At 38.8% G+C, this 16,059-nt stretch overlaps 1 protein-coding gene across 1 annotated transcript in view; it reads right to left on the bottom strand.

Moving 5' to 3' along the window:
* CDK14 (cyclin dependent kinase 14) overlaps window positions 1–16,059 on the bottom strand; it is a 615,387-nt gene that overhangs the window by 330,783 nt on the left and 268,545 nt on the right. The gene's annotated exons all lie outside the window — the stretch shown is intronic.

Below are 16,059 nucleotides of genomic sequence, written 5' to 3'. Positions count from 1 at the left end.
CTTGAGCCACAGGCGCCGAGCCACTTCTTCACTGATTTTCTAACAGTAAGTCTATCAATTATTGAAAGAAAGGGTACTAATTATAATTGGGGATTTGTCAGTTTCTCATCTGAGTTCTGTCTGGTTTTTGCTGTTTGTATTTCAAAACTATGTTGTTTACTGCATGCACACTTACGATTGCTATGTCTTGTTTGTGAACTGACCTTTTTATCAACATATAATGTTCCTCTTTGTCTCTGGTAATTTTCTTTGCTCTAAAGTCTTCTTTGTTTGAAATTAGTATAAGAACCCCCCTTTCTCTTGACTAATGTTTACATGGTCTATCTCTTCCTATCCTTTTTCTTTTATCCTACCAATATCATTATAGTTGAAGTGCATTTCTTATAGACAGCATATATGCTGGGTTACTTTTTTCTTTTAACATCTTCTGCCAATCTCTGATTTTTCACTGATGTGCTTAGGCTACTGACATTTAATGTAAATATCAATATGTCAGGTCATCTGTCATTTGAATATGTTTTTTCCTTTGGGCATCTTGCAAGTACAGTCTTTATTTCTGATTTGAAAATACTTCTGTATTTTCCAGAAGTTCGATTAACTCTCATTTTATTTCATTTTCTTCTTTGTCCATTTCTTTCTTAGTTTTTGTAATTCCGATTCAAGGTGGTTTTTTTCTTTGTTTCATATACCCAAAATCATGAATGAGAATAATTAATTCATATTTCAGTGTTGTGTACAGTTTTCTTCAATTATACGGCAGATTTTGTCAAGAGTTTTTGTTAAGAGTGTAGCTAAAATGCACTGATTGGTACTTTCTAATCTTTTAGAACAGCTTTTTTAATAGATGTAAGTGACTTTCTTCTATTCCTACTCATTTAACAGACAGAGTTCCTAGCTTGAGCCTTAGTCTTCTGTCTGTTTTGCCCTTGGCTATGTAGTTTTATAGCCAGTGTTCACTTGAGAAAGCAAGGAGGGTTTGCAGTGTCTTGCTTCTTTTGCATTTCCATGGAATCCTTTATTTCCCCTGTTCATTCCTTCTTTACTTTCGGTCTCATGTCTTCAGGGGGTCTCTCTCTCTCTCTCTCTCTCTCTCTCTCTCTCCCTTTGTCTTGTATATTGGTATATACATATCTTAACCTCTCTCAGAAGCAGCACTTTCTAATGGCTGCCAGTTCAGGTCCCACTCACTTTCAATCTTCTTTCCTGTAGCCAATTTCAGAACTTCATCAAGTCCTAGGCTTCTCTTTTTGGAGCAATTTTTGTCTGTGCTTAAACTAAGTTTGGCACACCCCTGTACTCTGTTTCACAGATTCGTAAGCCACTCTTAAGCTTCCCCTGTGCTGTTCTCTGTGATCACAGTGTTGCTGTTATCTGCCAATGCTCCACAAGATGCAGGTCTTGTGTGCTTTTATTTGAGTTCCTGCTGGAACTTTGGAGGAGTGTGAATGGAAAGACTCAACATCAGGCAGCCACACCATTCAGAACTTCCCCCTTATCATACAGGAACAGGAATTTGGTGGTTTATTTATTTATTTTGCACTGATAGACCTCTACTAGATCAAGGCCTGATACATAGTAGGAACTCAATAAATTTGCTGAATGCCATTATCTAGGGCCCCCAGGGGTGCGTATGGCTGTCCCTTGAATGAGAAGGGCCTGCTGCCACCTGGCAATTCTTCCTCAAGTTTGACCTACCTTCTTTTTACTCTGAGACTAGCACTAGTTCCAAACCTCAGGCTGATTATACTCGATTTCAGCTAAGGGCCCCCGGATAGCTACTTTTCAAAAAAATCAGAGAAGACCAGCTATCAATATTAGCAATGTGAAGATCCGGGCAAAGAAAAGTTGGTTCTGCCTCTTAAATCCCACTTCCTCCCCTATATAAGCTTATTTTCCTCTGATTCAAAAAAGAAATTAGTCGCCCCCCCCCCCCGCCTATAATCAGATTCCTTACAACACTGCTCATCTCAAACATAAATAAACAAATAAATAGATTAAGACTTTGGTTTTTAAAAATAATATCACAAAGGATATAATTAGGCACTTACTTTTTCCCTTTCTTTTGGATTATCCCTCTATAATGGATTGTGAAAAATAGAACTATAGGGTCTAAAGACATGAATGTATTTATAAGATATTACTTATTAAATCTGGGTGATGAATTTACCCTTAAATCTTTCTAACCCCAAGTAAGAAAAAATAGGGGGAAAATGGGCAAAAAAGGCTGCATAATGCAAGTAACCAATCCTATCAAATAATCCAAACTTATAATAAATTAAAATATGAACATTTTACATACTCATAGCACAAGTATTAATTTAAAGATAAATTCTTCATTCCCCAGTAACAACAAAAATAATCAACTATTTTTCCCTATAGCAATGACCATTTGAGTACTCAAAAATGATAAAAGGGGGGAGGGGCAAGATGGCCAACAGGTACCAGCCTCCAACAGAAGCTCCTGTCCAGAGGGAAGGATAAAGTCTAAAAAACACCCAACAAAGTCAAAGACTGGGAGCACAGCCAAGAGAGAAGAGTGATACCGGCACGACACCTCTGCCAAGGCAAGCGGCAACTCCTATAAAGCAATCTACAGGTACATAATATATACCGCAAAGGAAAAGTGTCCGTCCCTTCCCCCAAGAAAGTTGTACTTTTCCTTTGTTTTTTCTTCAACTGCTCCTCTGAGTCTCCTACAGGAGATCGATAAACTGAGGACTTATTATCTCAAGCCAGGAGTGAGAGCTACTGACAGTGGGGTCTACACCCCTGGAAGGACCCTGCTGAGACCTCGAATACCCGCTCCCAGGCAGAAAAGTGGAACTGGTGTTTGCATTGCCATTTTGAATTTCCAGTCCACTCTTCCCCCCTTGCCTGGAGAAACAGTGAGAGGAGACCCAGGAGCAATGTCCCCCCACCCCTGCAGAACCAAGTCCCGGTCTCGGTCCCGCACAGGGAGAACTGCTTGAGCCACACGTGCTCTGTGCAGATTGATCCCGCCAGCCAGTGCATTCACGCCTGGCCGCCTGCCCGGCTGCTGTCCCTGGTCCCCGGGGGCTCCCTGGTAGCATGCACTGAGGACTGATCCACCCAGCCAGCGCATCCCCCGTGCAGCTGCCCACCGGTTGCTAGCCTCGCTCCTTGGGAGCTCCCTGGCCATGCGCACCAAGGACTGATCCACCCAGCTAGTGCATCCCCTGTCCAGCTGCCTGTCTGTTGCTATCTTCGCTCCTTGGGGGCTGCCCAGTGGCACGCCCCAAAGACTGATTCATCCAGCCAGCACACCCCCTGTGCGGCTGCCTGTAGGTTGCTCCCCACCTCCAGGGGGCTCCGGCATTCCAGGCCCATCCAAGAATTGCGAGAGGACAGCCAGTTGAGAGGGAACCACACTGGAGCAGTGATACCCCAAGTTGAAGCGATACCCCTACAGCCACAGCAGCAGGAACAATAAGGCTTATACTCCTGAGGTTTTTCCGGGTAGACACGCACTATCTCTCTAGACAACCAGAAGAAGCCACTGGCAGAACAGTTTTAGGGACAGTCTTTGAAAGGTACAAATTCAGCATGGGGTGGAATCAGCGGAAAAACTCTGGCAACCAGAAAAACCAGAGTAGATCAACCCCCCACCCCCCGCCAAGGAAGGATGGGGCAGATGCAATTGCAGATCCCTTCCATAAAGAAATGGCTGAGATGTCAGAAATAGAGTTCAGAATCTGGATAGCAAATAAGATCAAGAGAATAGAGGAAAAGAGGGAACTAGAATTTTAAATTATTCAAAAGATGTCTCAAGAATTCAATGATTTCAAAGATAAAATGACCAAAGACTACAACACAACAGGTTGCAGCCCCCAAAGATCTGAAGAGTATGGTTGAATTCCTTAGTCAGAGAAGGGAACAAGCAGAGGAGAGGATCTCTGACACTGAAGACAAAGATTTTGCAAAACGCAAAAATGAAGACAAATGGAGAGCAAAAATGGATCACTCACTCAGAGAGCTCTAGGATAATTCGAAGAAAATTAATATTTGCCTTACAGGAATCCCTAAAAGCGACGAAGTTGCTTCACAAAACACAGAGGCTGTTCTTCAGGAAATTATGAAAGAGAACTCTCCAGACATGCCAAGGGATCCTGAAATTCAGATAGCAGACAGCCTCAGAACCCCAGCGTGACTCAACCCAAACAAGACATCCCCCAGGCATATCATAATCAACTTCACTAAAGTTACCATGAAAGAGAAAATTCTGAAAGCATCTAGATGCAAGAAAACCTTAACCTACAAGGGGAAGAAAATTAGAATGATTGCAGATCTCTCTGCTGAAACCTTTCAGGCTAGAAGAGGGTGGTCATCGACCTTTAATTTCCTAAAACAAAATAACTTTCAACCCAGAATCCTGTATCCAGCTAAACTGAGTTTCATTTATGATGGAGAAATTAAATACTTCAATGACTTATTTGCTATCCAATTTCTTCACATGTTGAAGAAATTTGCCATAACTAAACCAGCCCTCCAGGATATTCTCAGAACTATCCTCCATAATGATCATTGTAATCCTCTTCCACATAAATAAACCTACCCAGAAAATTTTGATCAAATTCCAATCTCCACAGTGGCAAAAGGATTAAAGATGTCCACTGGACTTTCGAAAAACTCGATACTCAAAATTATACCAGGCTTATTGATATTCTCAATCAATGTGAATGGCTTAAATTGTCCTCTAAAGAGGCACAGGCTGGCTGATTGGATACAAAAACTCGGGCCAGATATCTGCTGCACACAAGAATCTCACCTTACTTTGAAAGACAGGCATAGACTCAGGGTGAAGGGATGGTCATCTATATTCCAGGCTAATGGAAAGCAGAAAAAAGCAAGTGTTGCAATTTTATTTGCAGATATAATAGGCTTTAAACCAACAAAACTGAGCAAGGATAAGGATGGTTACTTTATATTTGTTAAGGGTAATACTCAATATGATGAGATTTCAATTATCAATATTTATGCACCCAACCAGAATGTACCTCAATTTATAAGAGATACTCTAACAGACATGAGCAACCTGATTACTCCCAGCTCCATCATAGTCAGAGATTTTAATACTCCTTTGGCAGTGCTGGATAGATCCTCCAACAAGAGGCTAGGCAAAGAAATGTTGGATTTAAACTTAACCATTCAGCATGTGGATTTAACGGACATCTATAGAACATTTCACCCTAATAAAACTGAATACACATTTTTCTCATCAGCCCACTAAACATACTCCAAAATAGACCACATCCTAGGTCAAAGTCTAACCTCAGCAAATTTAAAAGAATAGAAATTATTCCTTGCATTCCATTCTCGGACCACCATGGAATAAAAGTTGAACTCAGTAACAACAGGAATCTGCAGACCCAAACAAAAACGTGGAAGCTAAATAACCTTATACTCAATGATAGTTGGGTCAGAAATGAGATCAAGAAGGAAATTACCAAATTTTTGGAACAAAACGATAATGAAGAGACGAGTTACCAGAACCTCTGGGATACCACAAAGGCAGTCCTAAGAGAGAAAATTTATCACACTGCTAGCCTTCTTCAAGAAAACAGAAAGAGAGGAAGTTAACAACTTAATGAGACATCTCAAGCAACCGGAAAAGGAAGAACACTCCAATCCCAAACACAGAAGAAGAAAAGAAATAACCAAAATTAGAGCAGAATTAAATGAAATTGAAAACAAAAGGATTATACAACAGATTAACAAATCAAAAAGTTGGTTTTTTGATAAGGTCAATAAAATTGATAAACCCTTGGCCAACCTAACCAAGAAAAAAAGACTTAAATCTCTAATTTCATCAACCAGAAATGGTAAAGACAAAATTACAACAGATCCCTCAGAAATTAAAAAAATCCTTCATGAATACTACAAGAGACTTTACTCTCAGAAATATGAAAATCTGAAGGAAATCAACCAATACTTGGAAGCATGCTACCTTCCAAGACTTAGTCAGAACCAAGTGGAAATGTTGAACAGGCCTATATCAAGTTCTGAAATAGTATCAACTATACAAAATCTCCCTAAAAAGAAAAGCCCAGGACCAGATGGCTTCACTTCAGAATTCTACCAAACATTTAAAGAGGAACTAGTACCTATACTTCTTAACCTTTTCCAAAATATAGAAAAATACGGAATACTACCCAACACATTCTATGAAGCAAACATCACCTTGATACCCAAACCAGGAAAAGACCCAACAAGAAAAGAAAATTATAGACCAATATCTCTAATGAATATTGATGCAAAAATATTCAATAAGATCCTAACAAACAGAACCTAGCAACACATCAAACAAATTATACACCATGACCAACTGGGTTTTATCCCAGGATCTCAAGGATGGTTCAACATATGTAAATCTATAAACATAATTCACCACATAAACAAATTAAAAAAAACAAAGACCATATGATCCTCTCAGTTGATGCAGAAAAAGCTTTTGATAATATACAGCAACTCTGCATGATCAGAACACTTAAGAGAATTGGCATAGAAGGGACTTTTCTCAAACTGATAGAGGCCATCTACAGCAAACCTACAGCCAATATTATATTGAATGGAATTAAATTGAAATCATTTTCACTCAGATCAGGAACCAGGCAAGGTAGCCCATTGTTTCCGTTGCTCTTTAACATTGTAATGGAAGTTTAAGCCATCGCAATTAGAGAAGAAAAGGCAATCACATAGGATCAGAAGAGATCAAATTTTCACTCTTTGCAGATGACATGATTGTATACCTGGAAAACACCAGGGATTCTACTACAAATCTCTTAGAAGTGATCAAGAAATACAGCAGCATCTCAGGTTACAAAATTAACACCCATAAGTCGGTAGCCTTTATATATACCAACAATAGTCAAGCTGAAAAAATAGTCAAAAACTCTATTCCGTTCACAGTAGTGCTAAAGAAGATGAAATACTTGGGAGTTTACCCAACAAAGGATGTGAAAGATCTCTATAAAAAGAACTATAAAACTCTAAGAAAAGAAATAGCTGAAAATGTTAACAAATGGAAAAACATACCATGCTCATGGCTGGGAAAAGTTAACATTGTTAAAATGTCTATACTACCGAAAGCAATATATAATTTTAATGCAATCCCTATTAAAGTTCCATTGTCATACTTTAAAGATCTAGAAAAAATAATACTTTATTTTATATGGAATCAGAAAAAACCTCAAATAGCCAAGATATTACTCAGAAACAAAAACAAAGCAGGAGGAATCACTCTACCAGACATCAGACTGTACTATAAATCCATAGTGATCAAGACAGCATAGTACTTGCACAAAAACAGAGAGGTAGATGTACTGAACAGAATGGAGAACCAAGAGATGAACCCAGCTACTTACCACTATATGATCTTTGACAAGCCAATTAAAAACACTAAGTGGGGAAAAGATTCCCTATTTAATAAATGGTGCTGGTCGAACTGGCTGGTGACCTGCAGATGACTGAAATTGGATCCACACCTTTCAGTACTAAGACAGACACTCACTGGATTAAAGATTTAAATTTAAGACATGAAACCATAAAAACACTAGAAGAAACTGTAGGGAAAACTCTTGAGGAAACTGGCCCGGGTGAATATTTTATGAGAAGCACCCCCCCACCCCCCCGGCAATTGAAGCAACATCAAAAGTACACTACTGGGACCTCCTCAAATTAAAAAGTTTCTGCACAGCCAAGGACACAGTAAGAAAAGCAAGTAGACAACCCTCAGAATGGGAAAAGATATTTGCTGGTTATATATCCGACAAAGGTTTAATAACCAGAATCCACAGACAACTCAAACATATTAGCAAGAAGAGAACAAGTGATCCCATCTCAGGGTGGGCAAGGGACTTGAAGAGAAATTTCTCTGAAGAAGACAGATGCATGGACTACAGATATACGAAAAAATGCTCACCATCCTTAATCATCAGAGAAATGCAAATCAAAACTACTTTGAGATATCGTGAAACACCAGTAAGATTAGCCCATGTCACAAAATCCCAAAATCACAGATGCTGGCATGGTTGTGGAGAAAAGGGAACACTTCTACACTGCTGGTGGGATTGCAAACTAATACATCCCTTTTGGAAAATCATCTGGAGAACACTTAGAGAACTAAAAATAGATCTGCCATTTGATCCTATAATTCCTCTGCTAGGTATATATCAAGAAGACCAAAAATCACACTACAATATAGATATTTGTACTAGAATGTCCATTACAGTCCAATTCATAATTTCTAGGTCATGGAAGAAGCCCAAGTGCCCATCGACCCATGAATGGATCAATAAGTTGTGGTATATGTACACCATGGAATACTATGCAGCCATAAAGAAAGATGGAGACTTTATCTCCCTCATGTTTACATTGATGGAGCTGGAAAATATTCTTAGCAAAGTATCTCAAGAATAGAAGAAAAAGTATCCAATGTACTGAACTCTATTATGAAACCAATTTTTAGCTATCATAGGAAAGCTATAACCCAATTTTAGCCTAAGAATACAGGGAAAGGGGAAAGGGAGGGGAGGGGATGGGGGAGGATGAGTGGAGCGAGGGTGATTGCTGGGATCACGCATATCATTTATCCTATAAGGGTACACATGAATCTTTCTAAATGTAGAATATAAATGTCTTAACACAACAACTATGAGAATGACATGAAGGCTATGTTGGCCAATTGGATAAAAGTATTTCAAATTGTATATGGAAACAACACACTGTACCCCATGAAAGTATTAATGTATATAACTATGATTTAATAAAAAAAAAAATAAATAAAAATCAAAAGATAAAAAAAATTCCTCTATTATTATTAATATCAAAATCAATTTTGGATTTTTCTTAATTATACATCTTGAAGACAAAGAAAAATAATTTGCATATATTCTATCAAGAACTTGTAATATTTCATTTATTCATCAAGTATTTATTCAAAATCCTCGTGCAGGCACTGGTGGCCCTGAGCAGATGGTGATCCTCTGATAAATACTCAATAATACTGCAAGACTACATCTTTAAAGAGAAATTTACAATACCAAGAGTGAATCCTAATTTAAACTATGAACTTTGGGTGTGAATTATATGTCAATATTATAAGTTTATCAGTTATAACAAATGTACCACCCTGGTGGAGTTGCCGATTTAAGAAGGCTGTGCTTATGTGGGGACAAGAGGTATATGAAAACTCTCTATACTTTTCACTCAATTTTGTTGTAAACCTAAAATTGTTCTAAAAAGCAAAGCATATTTAAAAAATGAAAATCAAGAGATTGACCCACATTTTCTTTCTTTTTTTTTTTTTTTTTTTTTGCAGTTTTTGGCTGGGGCCAGGTTTGAACCTGCCACCTCTTGTATATGGGGCTGGCGCCCTACTCCTTTGAGCCACAGGCACTGCCCCATTTTCATTTGTTAAATAAAAATGAAATTAAAATACTTCATTTGAGTAAAATAGTATATTAGATACACAGTCACCATGCAAAAGAGGGCTCATGGACAGTCCTCAGGGAAAGCAAAGATAAGGCCATGTACACTGTTAAGTTCCAGTGTGATCTCAATGAATGTCAACACTCATTGTTAGAGTTACTACTATCGCTGTGAATTTATCCTTAAATCTTTCTAAACCCATGTAAGAAAAAATAAGGGGAAAATAGGTAAAACAGGCTCCATAATACAAGTAACCAAACCTATCAAATAATCCAAACCTTTATTAAATTAAAATATGAGCATTTTATATCCAAGCAAATCTGTTGCAGGGTAACATATTATATTCTTAATGCAAAGACAAATTTTTATAAACATATAATCAGTCAAAAAAATCCCATTTAGCCAAAACATTGATTGGTGTGGCTGGCTGCAACACTAGAAAACAACAAATGTTTTCTCTCTGGAACTGAATCAGGAGCATCAATGTATATTCCAAGGCCAAAGGAGTATATGCTAAAAATGGTGGGGAGATCTATTCTTTGGCCCCACACATATCTTCCAAGGGCAACTTAGTTTTGGACGCTAAAAACTTTATTGTAAAAATACATACTAATTTATTTTATCTGAGCTTTAGAAACCAATGCTCAAGTGGGAAAATAATTACAGTAACACAATAAAATCTCAGCATTCAAACTTCGAAGAAACAATCACTATAGGGTTACCATAGAATTAAATATAGTCAATCCTAATAATTTACAGTCTTCCTTCTTTAATTATGCAACTAGCCTATCAGCCTTAAACAATTAAAGTTTGTTCAAATTTCTAGCTTTCAGATATCAATCTGGGGATCAACTTCACATTTGCTTATTTTAAAAAGAATACTTGTGAAGGCTGTGCTGACCAGTTTGATGGAAGTATTTCGGATTGTGTGTGAAAACCCCACACTGTACCCCCGAAGTGCATTAATGTACATAGTTACCATTCAATAAAAAAAAAATAAATAAATAAAAATAAAAAGAATACTTGCTCTGTACTAGTCTTCTGAGTTGGACTCATCCTCAATAACTCATTCTTTCAAGCCACATCAGAGGGTATTTTGAACAATGGCAAGGTATGGCACTTAACACCCTGCCTGTGCAGGAACGATCACAGTTGAAATGAATTGAGGACCTACCGAATATCATGTCACAAGAAAGGAACATGGCGTGGTGAAACAAGTTGTTGAAACATATTCTGTAACTTTATCTGTAATCTTGTCAAATTTCGTTTTTCTAGTTATTCCCTCAGGTTGTCAAATTCCGTGATGATTCATCCTTGTTGGCGACAACTCCATACAGTTACTGCAGCTCCACTCCAGTGAGAATCCCAGACCCTGGAGACCTTTGCACAGGATTCTTTTTCCCTTTCTCCCCCCTTACTGCCTCTTTTCTCTCACCACTTACACCTAAATTGCTTCTCATCTCTCAAAATAGTTATCTTCATACCCATCATTTCCTACTATGTTTTTCCCACAATTTCAGTAAAATCAAATTCCTGCCAACATTCATCTTGGGGGAAAAAAAGTTTTCTTTCCTGACACAGACTAATATTATAGGAAGAGATCATGTCATTTTTTGTGTTATATTTTTGACCACTTCTACCTGAAGTCTCAAGGCCTCCACATTTCCTTCTAGTAAGTCTCAATTACTATAGATTTTATATTTCAGAATCTATTTATATAAACTTGGAAACATACTGTCAGTTAAGTAAGCATCAACATCTGAATTTGAAAGCAAGCCCTCTTTCTTTTGAGATTAGCATAATGAATGCATACTTGGAAAAGGACAGAGGCACTAATTTCAAAGCTGATGGCAGGAAAATGACATTAATGGACAGAAAACAGTCTATGATATCTACCAACACTGAGGTAGGTGACAGACGTGACTAACTTTGAGGCTGCCAAAGGCAGCAGCCACTGGTCCCAGCAAGGTGCCAGATACTGTAGTTGCTGTTGTTAGCAAGGCAAGTGAGTCTCCCAGGCTGCCAAGTCAGTCTGGTGATAGCACCTACCACATCCAGAGCCAGAATGTCCCCCTCTTCAGACAAACTCTGTCAAAATAATGCTCTATGCAATCCTAACAATATCCTAAATATATCACGTGGAATTTTATCATTGTCCGCATATAAAAATCCTGCAAGATTAGTGTCAGTAATTCCAGCACGCCTAGTTCCTTCAGCAATTTGAAGTAGACATGTGGCAACATTTTAAATTCATTTCACCACTTAGTTTGAAATGGTACAAGTGTACCCAAGGTAAAAGACTTATCATTAAGGGTTAAGGTGAAAGTGGTAATAATAATTTCTGGACTATGATGTCAGAACAATACAAAACAGAAAAATGCTGTTGCTCATAAAGGTAACTGTGCCTTTGACAAAGTTCCAGTGGGACAGAGGGGCCCAGGTATAGCCCTTCCTTGGGTTGGCACAGGACTCAGACACAGCACTGATCAGACATATTCAAACCTGAGCCTCCCACTTTGAGAATAAACACCTTCAGTTTTCCCTTTGTCTTGGAAAAGGATGAATTTCACCTAAACTCCAATCGTGTTATGATTAAAATAAATTTTGAGTTAATACAAAAAATCAGAGTAGGTTCATTTTACTGGGTCCCCACTGCAGTCACTGAAAACAAAAAAGCTAACAATAACAAAACCCTTCTGTAATATTTGAAATTATTTTCTAGGTCATTATTTGACACCCTGCTAGGAAAAGAGAGATTGCAAATACATACAACCAATCATCTCTCACTTCCCCTTTAGCCTCTGGAAAAAAATAGTGCACCCACATTTCCTTTCATCTTTTTTATGTGCTCTTTTTCAGTGGGGTGGAATGAAGGGGCTGCTGCCTGATTTTTCCAGAAGACAAGAATTACTACCCATAAAACCCAAGGAGCCAACTACATCTCAAGCTATAACCACAACAGACATCAACTTTTTCTTTAAGTTCACAGCTGGATAGGTTTAAGGCTGCTGAAATTTCCTTTTTACTACAAATAGTAAACCTACTTTCAAAGAGAAGTTCTAGCCCATTTACAAACATGCAGAGAATTCTATTTTCATAGCTAAAATATTCTGAAAGGGGAGATCTGAAGTAAGAACTAAAAAGAAGGGATGCACAGGAAAAACAAGATTGCTTGTTTAGCTGTGTTTATGACGAGGAGACGTTCTACATGGAGAGAACACGTGTGTACCCTGAGGACCGACACACAGCTCCAAGTTACTTCACTCACGGTTCTGTAAGGCAGGCTGCCTATTTGGCCTACATACAAGGAGGCCAATTGTAAAGGCTGTGGTTCTGCTCAGTTCTAGACCTTTCTCCTTAATGATATAGACGTGACACACTCAGAAGCATAAACTAATAAGTGAAAAAAATGAACAAATCGGGTAAAAAACAAGATAGTCCATTTGAGCCCGTATTTTTTCTACTTCATAGGCACATACATACACTGAGTCAGCACTGAGTTAAGGGGTAAAAAGGTCACCGACAACGCAAAACAGAAGGTTAAAATAAATGTGGTGTCATGTAATCTTAATTTAGCTAAAATCACTTTTAGGATTTAGAGATACGTTTTTTGTTCACCAGATACCATCCAAAGGTGGAAAGGTAACACAACGGGTTAGGGTACTTCATAAATAGCATCCTGGTTTCTTAGAGATTTTCTATATGAGGATGGGCAAAAAAAAAAAATCAGTCCCACTGTACAGTCCTGCTCTGCTTCCCCTACATTCTCTAACATCACAGAACAGAAATGTGGTGTCAGAAATCACAGCTTCTACCAAACCTCTTACCATTAATACCTGTTTACCCTTGGCTGGACTACCAGTAAAGAGCAGTCAGCTGGGGACTATTTCCACAGTGCAGCCCACATGACTGCATGACGACATCGACTGCCTCCTAAATCACTGCGAGAACAAATTCTTCTCAGTATAGCTTAACCACATGAAACTACCAATTTTTGGCATTTTTGACTTCACAGTAATTTCGCATGGTCCAATCTAACAGAGTTCATCTGCCTCAAAGCAATTTTAACTTTTTCACAAATGCATGGGGAACTTGTTGCTTTTACCACAGTTAATAACCAAACCAGTTAATCTGCTGCCATGGCCAAGAATTAACTACGGAAGGGAAAAAGAAAGATAGGAAGAATCTACTCATCAAACTATGGTTATAACCAAGAAAAGAGAGAGAGAGAGAGAGAAACAACTTAATTTTCTCTATTTACCCTTCTGCATATTTGAATTGTTTATTATAAAGATATATTATTTATATTTTAAAAAGGGAGATATCTGGTAAAGTTCTTTACTACAAGGGTATTGGCTAAAGAGAACTGACGCAACAGTGTAAAATAAAAAGCATACAGCTATTTCACTCCACAGTCAATCTGTGGCTATGGTGCAACTGCAATAATAACTCGCTACAACTGCAGTGAGATTCTCCACTGCCAATCTCTCCTCACTGGGTATTGGTGGAAATACTTAAAGTATTTACACTGCAGACCCCATAGCAGGCCTATTGTTTGCTCTCATATCATACACTAATCCAAAATGCTGAAACTATTTCTTGCCTAAATACTTTCCTGCATTAAAATTAATTTACTCCGTGTAAAACGTTCTCAATTGCATTGTTTCCGGTTACTGCCACTTCAATCTGTATGCGACCCATCAGCCACTTTTCCATGCTCTAGCTAATCTCGTTCCTATGTGCCACTGGAAAGATCCATGCAAATGCAGGTACTACATAAACCTGTGGTTTTTCTCAAATGCAAACATCTTGCTAGTAACTTCTCCAGAAATGGAACCTGCTTAGCAATAGGGGTAGCAATGGTGGTATTATGGTCCATGTACTGTCTTCAGGCAGAAAAGAGACAATTTAGGGACTAAGACTTTCTGAAAGACTTGAGAACAAAAGAACGGTTTTTGTCTGGCCATACAAATGAGGCTCACAAGCTGTTAAGCAGTTGTCTCCATTTTAACTATTGTACAATTTCCCACACGTGGGTTACATGTATAGTCAGCAGGAACACTACAAACTGTGTAATAAAAAAGATGTGGTTGGGCACCAAGCCTCTCTTACACCTTTCAGCTAAGAAGAATCAACATTTACATCACATTTGATATTACTGTTTGTCTAGGCCTGAACCAACTTCTCTTTACATGAAAATAGGTGAATAGCTATTGTATCCTTTTATACAGATCAAGATAAATTTAAAGTCATAAGTGTCTCCTTTGCCACGGCTGCAAGTCCCACGGCCTGAAGGCCTGCACACAGGACACTCAACTTTGTAAGACACCAGTCAAGAGGAGGAGCACTGTCGGACTCTCCCACAAAACCAGCACAATTCAGGACACATCCAGCTCTGCCCGTATGGATAGGAAGTGGTCTGCACAACAGCTGCAGCCACAGGCCCAGCATGCAGTGCTTCCCAGAGTACAGGCTTCCAACCCCCACCTCCATCTCACCAGCACACCTGAGATCCATGCAGATTCACTGGGTCCTTTCCCAAACTTGCCAAATCTGAATTTACAGGGATGGGACCCCAAAATAATCCAAGAAGTATTTATTTGTCATTTACTATGTACCAGTCAGTGGGCACTAGGGATAAAGCAGGGCAACACAAAAATGCTTGTTCCCACAAAGCTATACTATATTTTGGCCAAGGTTTGTTATGTTTATGCATCAGAAAGTTTGAAAATCACTGTACTTTGGCTTTAATGTGGGGAGAAGGGTAGCATGTGGCTGCTTCACAGGCAAATTAGCAAAGTTAGTCACTCAGTTCACTCACCTAGTATCTCACTTTTTCTTTCTTTGTCTTTCCATCAGCACCCCACCACCCCGGTCACACATACAGAGACACACGGTCCTTGAGAGAAGTTCTACTGAAGTTATGGTCTTGAGTTAGAAGGCAGAGGAAATGGATTATTCCTAATAGTTAATGGTATTTTGATGTGTACAGTTTTCTCCTATTCAGTCCAAAAACACAAAACATGCCAGCCCATCAAGTTGTCCAAATAAAATGTTGATAAAAGTCATAATTATATGGTCTTTTCAAACCCACAATAATTACTAAAATCTGTGAAAGAGTAAAGGTTTTCTATTACAAGGCTCTAGTAACCAAAGCAGCATGGTACTGATATAAAAGTAAACACACACATCACCGGAACAGAACAGAGAACCCAGAAATAAAACCATCTATCTACAACCAAGTGATTTTCAACAAACCAGACAACAACATACACTGGGGAAAGAACTCCTATTCAAAAAATGTGCTGGAAAAATTAGACAGCCGCATGCAGAAAAATAAAACTAAATCCCTATCTCTCACCACACAAACAAATTAACACAAGATGGATTAAAGACTTAAAGGTAAACCCTGAAACCATAAAAATTCCAGAAGAGGCTCGGCACCTATAGCTCAACCGGCTAAGGCGCCAGCCACGTACACCTAAGGTGGCGGGTTCGAATCCCCAGCCCGGACCCGCCAAACAACAATGACGGCTGCAACCAAAAAATAGCCGGGCGTTGTGGCGGGCGCCTGTGGTCCCAGCTACTTGGGAGGCCGAGGCAGAAGACTCG

The sequence above is a fragment of the Otolemur garnettii genome, unplaced genomic scaffold (assembly GCF_000181295.1).
Source record: "Otolemur garnettii isolate 467f Iridium unplaced genomic scaffold, OtoGar3 scaffold00005, whole genome shotgun sequence".
NCBI lineage: Eukaryota > Metazoa > Chordata > Mammalia > Primates > Galagidae > Otolemur > Otolemur garnettii.
Note: the sequence above shows the minus strand (reverse complement) of the source record. Positions and strands in the feature narration are given on the sequence as shown.